Genomic DNA, 8246 nt, shown 5'->3' on the forward strand with positions numbered 1-8246 from the left:
TTTTTTTTTTTTTTTTTTTTTTTCTAAAAAAAAAAAAAGGAAATTCAACAACTTTCCATTCTATATTTTCTGAATTCCTAATGCTGTTGAATTTTTTTTTCATCTTTTTTTTTATACCTTTTAACAACCTGTTTTCTTATTGAAAATTAAAAGTTAAATTTGAAACCAATTTACTTTCTGTTTAAAATTTTGTTATTCTCCAAAATCATTTTCCAATTTTCATCTTTTTTTTTTTTTTTAAATATATTATATTTCAGTTACCTTATGTAAGTATTTGTTATTAACTTGTCGGATTATCTTGTGGGTACACAAATCATTCATTTATTCAATGGCTAGTTAGCTTTAGGCTGTTGATGTATATTAAATATATCTACATACAAGACTCATTATTCTATGCTTTTGTTACTCTTCATCATCAAAGCTTACTGATCTCATATAATATGTATTTCCATCATATCACAGTATCTTGATTGGCAATTAACACATTTGGTAAACTTGGTTAATAAATTTACTTTGTTTCATTTAGTTTTTGTTAACTTACTTAACCTAGACAATTAGTAGTATTTTCTATATATAATATTCATTCATATTCTTTTTCAACTGTAGGCATATTTGTTAAAGCAAAGTATTTTTTCTATCAAATTTTCATTCTGTAAAGCAAAAGTACTCAGCTATTTATTGGGCTTGTGATGATCATAAAATTCCATTCCATCTACAATTATTAAATGTTATTTAATTATTTTTTTAAGTTCCATATCAACTTTACACATTTATCTTATAAAATGTTTAATTTACCATAAGTTTAAGCTTTCAAAAATAAAACAAATGACGAAAAAAAAAAAAAAATGAAATTTTTCTTAACATATTAAATCCAAAATGTGAATTCTTGCCCTGTGAACACATTTTTGTTTGTGAATGAATGTCTTAACTGCTGTGTATAATCTGATGTCTACACTCTGTATGCATATACCAAAAATCCAACTGCCATTGACATTTAGATGATTCATGTAATGAAATAATTTAAATATCATTAAAAAAAAGTATATTCATTTAAAATATTTTGATTCATACTTTGGAAATTATTTTAAAGGCTCATCAATTATACAATGATCACCTGTTGAAAATAACTGATTCAAAATATTGAAATGAATAGGTAACAAATACATTTGCATTTGTTGGGAGAAAAATATTAGTAAACTCACTTTTCATTTGGCATATTTCTTTTTGCTTATGTAGCACTTTCAGAAGTTATTTTATTTCTCTTAACTTTATCAATTTAGCAAATTATGCCAATGCCCAGTTTGTTAAATATGATTTATAATGAGTACATTCATTATGCACTCATTAATTTAATTTAAAAATACTCTTATTTCCTGTTCCCTAGTATTATGTAATATATTTTCTAAAAAATACTTTTCTGTTTCCTATCACAAGTATAAACTTATTTTTTAAGCTTCTAAATTTAATATTTTTATAAAAAATATTCTGGCTAGATATCAATAATGTGAGTATGTATTGACTCTAATTTTTCAAAATTAATCTATAGAACTCTACAATATGTATAAACTTATTTATCTCCCCTTGGAATTTGGTATGCGAGTTAAATTTTCTTTAAAAATAATATTCATCATATGCTATTCATACTACTGATACTTTGCTCATTTAAAAATGCTTTCCTTAGATTTACATACTCCTCAGTTTCCTTTAATATAGAGCAACAAGCTTCAACTACTTTGTTTTTATGGCTCTATATTGAATATATTTAATAATTGTACTAGGTAATGGTTTTGTTGGACAGCCCTCACTCCCTCATTCAGAATTATTATTGTTATCATTGTTCTTTTTTTTATGTACTTTTTCTCCTTTAATCAAGGGGAAACTTTGAGCCCGAAAAATTTTGTCCCATAAATGAATGTGCATCATGTTTTCACTAAAGACTATTCTTGAAGTATTACAACTTCAAATAAAATTGGTAAAAAGTAGCCTTCCTCATTTATCTATAAAAAAGAAAATAAAATTGAAATTTGCTAGACATTATTGAAGAAAAATAAAAAAAATATATTTACATGATTTTCTTCTTCCTTTTTTTCTCTCTCTTTCTTTTATTGATTTTTAAGAATTGACACAAGTATTCGTGATTTCTATTTCGTTACTGTAGGCTTTATATCTGGGAATTGTTTATTCTATTATTAGATAATATTAGGTTATGGTGGAAAGAAAACTTAGGATATGCAAAAAATAAAATTATTAGTTTTCAGTAATGAATAAAATAGCTCAAATACAGATCTAATTAAAATTAATAAATTTTGACAACTGTTTAACATGAAAAAAAAAATGTTGAATTTTTTCCCCTCAGAGTAATGATTCTAAGAAGTTTTTCATAAAATAACTATTATACATTCCAAAATACAAGTGATTTTGTGAAATTGTAAAAAATAATCCAATTCAAAAACAAAAATTACCATTCCAAGTTGCATAACAATGAACATACTTTTTTTTAATAAACAAATTCATAATGTCTTATAAAATGAAAAACATTCATTTTACCATGTCCAATTCTTAATACTTATCTACCAGATTGTATGAAATGTTGGTAGATGGTATACATTGCATCCCTCCAGGTGGTTTTCTTTTTATTTGTTTGTTTTTATTATGCTTTTTTTTATAATGCTTGTGAGTTTTTTTTATATATACATTCTGTAAGAAAGAAGAATTCTATTCTTTGTGAACAATGGAGAAATATTTTGACACACCTTAAAAGCTAGATGTGGATCATGTATTTAAGTGACATGTAAAGTTTAATAGTCTGCATCAAATGGGCATAGAGAGTCTAAGAATAAAATAATTTCCAGTTAATCCTAAATAGGTTAGGACAGAAATGTTAAAAAATATTTGAAGAAAGAAATAATAGAAAGATTTTCAAAAGTGAACTACAAACAGTAGTATGTCTAACCATTTACTATTGGGTTGAAGTTAGATTTTTCTCTTTTAATGAATTTAGGAAAATTAAGTCCTAGCAAATTCGCAAAATTGTTTGAGCATTAAACAATATGCCTTGCAGTATTTCTTCCATCACTTTATATTCTGAATTCAAATCCTGCCAAAATCAGCTTTTCCTTTCATCCTTTCAGGGTTGATTAAAATAAAGTTGTAGTCCAAATACTGAGAGTGACATATTTGACTAACATCCCTCCCCTCAAAATTATTGCCCTTGTGCCTAAATTAAAAATAATGATAATAATAATAATTATTATTATTGTAATAGAGAGGCTTGAACAAATAGATGCCTTGCAGTATTTAGTCCTTTCACACTCTGAGTTCAAATCTTGCCAGGATGTGTGACACTTTCCTATTAGGTCAAACAATCTCCTGGTGAAAATATATGGCAGTGGCAGGGCTGAAACAATGCAATTTCTTGTATTTAAGACATACTTAATTCAGATTCCATTTGAATTAACATTGCCTTTCATTCTTCTAACAGTGGGCTTGCTAAAACCAGTATATACTAAAGATGATTTAATGCACCTTTAGTATATACATTAATTTAAGACTATTTAATTTATTTTCCTCCAAAATTTGTGGTTTTGTGCTACAATTAGTTACTTTTTGTTTGAAGATTACACAGAAATAGTAGCATGTCAGACTAAATACCTCTTTGTATTTACTTTCATCATCATCTCCATTTTTTTTTCAAATCCCACTAGTTTTGACTTTGTCTTTCATTCCTACAGGGTCAATAACATTATTACATTATTTACTGGAATGAATTCCATCTGACTTTACTTTCTTCACTGCAAAAAATTGGCTCTGTGCATAGTCAAAAGAAATTATCATCAGCATGAATATTATTATTAGGGTAGTGAATTAGCAGAATTATTTGAGCATCAGCTAAAATACCTTGTAGTATTTGTTCTGAGTTGAAATTCTACTGAAGTCAATTTTGCCTTTCATTCTTCTGGGGGTTGCTAAAGTACTAGGTTGATTTTTATCAACTAACACTTGCCCTCAAATTTGTGGTCTTGTGCCTAAGTTAAAAAGAATTATTGATATTAATATCATATGGTAGTGCAGCAATAAATCTATGATAAAATTTCAACTTCCAGCTTGAACATTTTTATTTTAATTGATAAGCATGAGGAATTTCCACTTTTCTTTAAACCTAAGGTATGATATTTATTAAAAAAGAATTTTTTTAATCATCACAACTAAAGGCTTTATATCTACATCATGCATTTCTTTCTTTCTTTTCATTTTTTTGTTTTTGTTTTTGTTTCCACCTGCCATTTTTGGAATAGAAAGATAGATAACAAATGAGGATTGTATACAGTTGTCACAACAGTTGGAAGAATGCCTTCTACGTTATTCTATAGAGATTTAGGTTTAAGTCTTCTGATTGTCAGACATTGTAATGTGTGTTAATTAAACGCGTTCAGGCTTGACTGAAAATGTATATACAATGCTTTGCTTATTTTCTGACCCATGTTAGGCCAATGGAACTAAACTGCATTATTACTTCTATGGAGAAATATAAGTTCACACATACATAAAATACATGAATACATGCATGTATACACAGATACATGTATCTGTTAGCTGCTACACTACAAATATTTAAAATTATCAACTGCACTAGTCTTGCCTAGTCATAACTGTTTTGCTCCATTTGACCTGTCATGAACTAGAGACACTGCCCTTCTCTCTTCTAATTTACATACACACACATATACATGCACATGCACCCATGCAGAGACACACAAAGCAGCAAGTCATTATTTATTTGCAATGTACTTACAATCTTCTTTGCTGTTGGCAGGAAAGTTAGTTGCACACACATCTGTAGACACGTACCCTTCTTGGCACCATGCACTGGTTTAATTAGAAATGTCAATTGAATTGTAATTTTCATTACATTAACCTTGACAACTCTTTCTGTTTACTGTGAAGAAGAGTAACTGGATGATTACCTTTTTTTTTTTTAAATATATAAACAATAGAAATCTTAAAAATATGAATATATTATTTTTCAACATACTTGGTCAATTTTTGTGCAAGCTTCTTTATGCCAACTGAAAAAAATTGTTTTCAGCTGAATAGATGAACCACATAGGTCCTGCTTCCTCCACTTTTTGGTCCATAGCATATCAATAGCCTTCATACTGTCTTTGAGTGGAACAAATAGATGATAGCTTATAGGAGCAAGTTCAGAAGGATGTTCCAAGACCTCCAATTTCAGCTTCTGTTGGCTTTCAACACTGAGCATCAATATGAGGATAGGCATTGTCGTGCAACAGCACAACACTTTTGACAGTTGTCTTTGGTGTTTGCTTCAAAAATACTGACTGTAACTTATCATGCAACAGCTTATACACTGCTTACTGTTAACTTCCCCCACCAAAAAAAGAAAAAAAAGTCTGCATCACTTGTTCTACTGTTGGTTGCATTCTAAACTGATGGGTGACTGTTAATGTTTCCATTCTATATTCCAGTATTTATTCTCCAACTTGCAGTAGTGTCATCCATTGACACTACTGACCAGTGACATTTTCCCAGGAAGGTTTCATTTTTGTTGCTACAGTGATCAAAAAGTTTTTGACAGATTTCAAAATAATTTTATGCCTGAAATTCTATTGCAGATGGTTGCATAGGAGAACCATAATTGGTATGCATACTATTTACCAATTTATCAGTAGTGATATATCTGTTTAATAGAACCAAGCACAGACTTGTTTAATGTTATCATCAGCACAGAACCTAGGCGAGTATTTTGCTCTTTCTTGGTCTGGGACATGTGTGACCATTCTTAAAATTTGCAGTTCATCTGTGATGTGTCTATAGCAGCAGAAAATTACTCAGTGTTGTGCTGAGAACCTTGGACTGATTTTGACTACCCCACCCGTTAAAAAAAAAAAATCAGCCACCATAATACAAATCAATGAATGCTGCTCTTCTTTAGAGCCAACAGAAAGCAGCCATGATTAAAAACAATGACATCTTAATTCATATTTCAATTTCAGACTTGCACTGTAGTAACACGGGGAAAAAGTGCATCTAGTAATGTGCACATAACTCATCTTCCTGTCAATAAAGGAAATGTAAGTGCATTGCAAATGATTAATGATTCTTGTACATATATAAATAAACGTGTGTGTGTATGTGTATAAATATATATATATTTATGATGTATATATATAAATATATTTTATATATATGATGTAAATATATATATATATATATATATATATATTATACATATGTTTATATATATATATATTATACATATGTTTATATATATATGTATATATTTGATACATATTTATTATATATATGTATATATTTTATATATGTGTGGTGTGTGTATTTGATATGTATATTTGCATACATATTTATATAACAATAATTCTGCTTGTTTGTTCACACACATTATGCTTTAGTTTTTAGAGAGAGGAGGTAAATGAGGGAGAGGGAGTGAGATAGCAGATAGTCACTTCCACTAACCATCATGCCATGGTTAGCGGAAGTGAGAGAAAGAGAGAAAAACAAGGAGGTTAAAAAGTTTGTTGAAGTAAGAGAGATAGGGAGAAATATAAAGTGTTTAGCAAAGGGAAATTTTGAAATCTTATAATATATTATTGGGACTGGAAGTGAAATAACTTAGCAAAATAGTTGTGGATGTTATTTTTGATTTTCAATGGAATTGAAAACATTGTGTATATTCTCTATATTGTTTTGTGTACATTAATTGTATATAATGTAATTATATAATGCAAAATATTGTATAAGGAGTATGCAATTATATACTGATCTTTCAGTTTCAATAGAATTAAATATTAATGAATGATACATGTATTAAGTATTGTATAGATTGTTATTGTATATTTTTGTATCATTTATTGCACAGGCAACAATAAGAGTTATATGCAATAAAAATGCAAATCATCCTTTCTTTCTTAAATAGCTCCTCTTAATTCTTTTTGTTTCATGAAATTTCCACAGGTCCCACTAGTATATGTATATATATATATATATATATATATATATAATCATTCAATATCTTTTCATGCTGGCATAGGTTAGTGCAACAGGATCTGATAATTAAGAGGACAACATGCTCAAATGTTTTGGCTTGTTTTTTTGTTTTTTTTTTCTTGTATGTTCTTTCTAATGCCAACCATTTTACAGTGTGCCAGGTTCTTTTTTCATGGCACTGCTAGTAGAGAGGTCACCTTACAAGACAGAAAGACCTATAGGGGGCCTCTATAAATGAAAGGAATAAGAGTGATTATAATGACTTTAGGAGAGGTAATGAGAGAGGGTGAAGTTTGTAAGAACAGATTTATAGTTGTGAGAGTATTGTAGTGAAGAAAGTAACAGTAGTCACTATTGAGGCAAAGAAAGGGATTAATGTCATGAGGAGTGGGGTGAGAAAGGGAAGGACAGTAGTGAAAGCCATAAAGTGGATTGTGTAGAGGTGGGGTATTCATCTCTCCATACATAAGGACAAGAATGGATGAAAGGTGTGGGAGAAGGGGACATGAGAAAAAATAAGTGAAGGTCCAGAGTCAAGTGGGAGAGTAAACCAGACAAATGTATGTTAAAGATAGCTGAGGACAGTAGAAAAAGAGGGAAGAGAAATGATGGATGGCAGTGGATGAGTGAATTAATATAAGTAATATGACAAGATAGGGTGATGATTTTATATATATATATATATAAATAAAATGTATGTATATATATACACTATGTACACACGCACACAGAAACAAGAAAGAGCAGGTGACAACTAACAATAGAAAGAAATTTGTTTCTTACAATTGTATTACATTAAAAAAAATCATATATATATACTTTGTTTTGGTATTTTTGCTTCATCTTACACTGATATATTACATAAATATAAATGTAGTATTTATGACAGACAGTTTGCTGCAGCAGTAAAATTGTCTGAGAAGTCTGTCTGCAATCTGGTTTCGACTCTCAATTGGAACCACTTCATATCACTCGTCTTTATTATACTTGGTTAAAGGTGTGAAGATCGCAATTTCCTCTTACCTTCACCCAATTCCTAAGCAGTTGTGTGTCTTTAAAAAACCACTACCAATGAAAATTTTATCTTCAACTTGTATAAGTTCCCCATACTCTAAATTGGCAAGGTATGAGCAATTGGTTTCAAATTTGGGTTTGTTTGTTTGTTTTCTTAATAATAATTCTAACCTCATTAAAACTTGTTAAAAAGAATTTCATATATA

At 29.1% G+C, this 8246-nt stretch overlaps 1 protein-coding gene across 1 annotated transcript in view; it reads left to right on the forward strand.

The window, feature by feature from the left end:
- The window catches only part of LOC106870287 (palmitoyltransferase ZDHHC5), a 153307-nt gene that overhangs the window by 85001 nt on the left and 60060 nt on the right, over positions 1-8246 (forward strand). The gene's annotated exons all lie outside the window — the stretch shown is intronic.

Source organism: Octopus bimaculoides, chromosome 16, assembly GCF_001194135.2.
Source record: "Octopus bimaculoides isolate UCB-OBI-ISO-001 chromosome 16, ASM119413v2, whole genome shotgun sequence".
Lineage (NCBI taxonomy): Eukaryota > Metazoa > Mollusca > Cephalopoda > Octopoda > Octopodidae > Octopus > Octopus bimaculoides.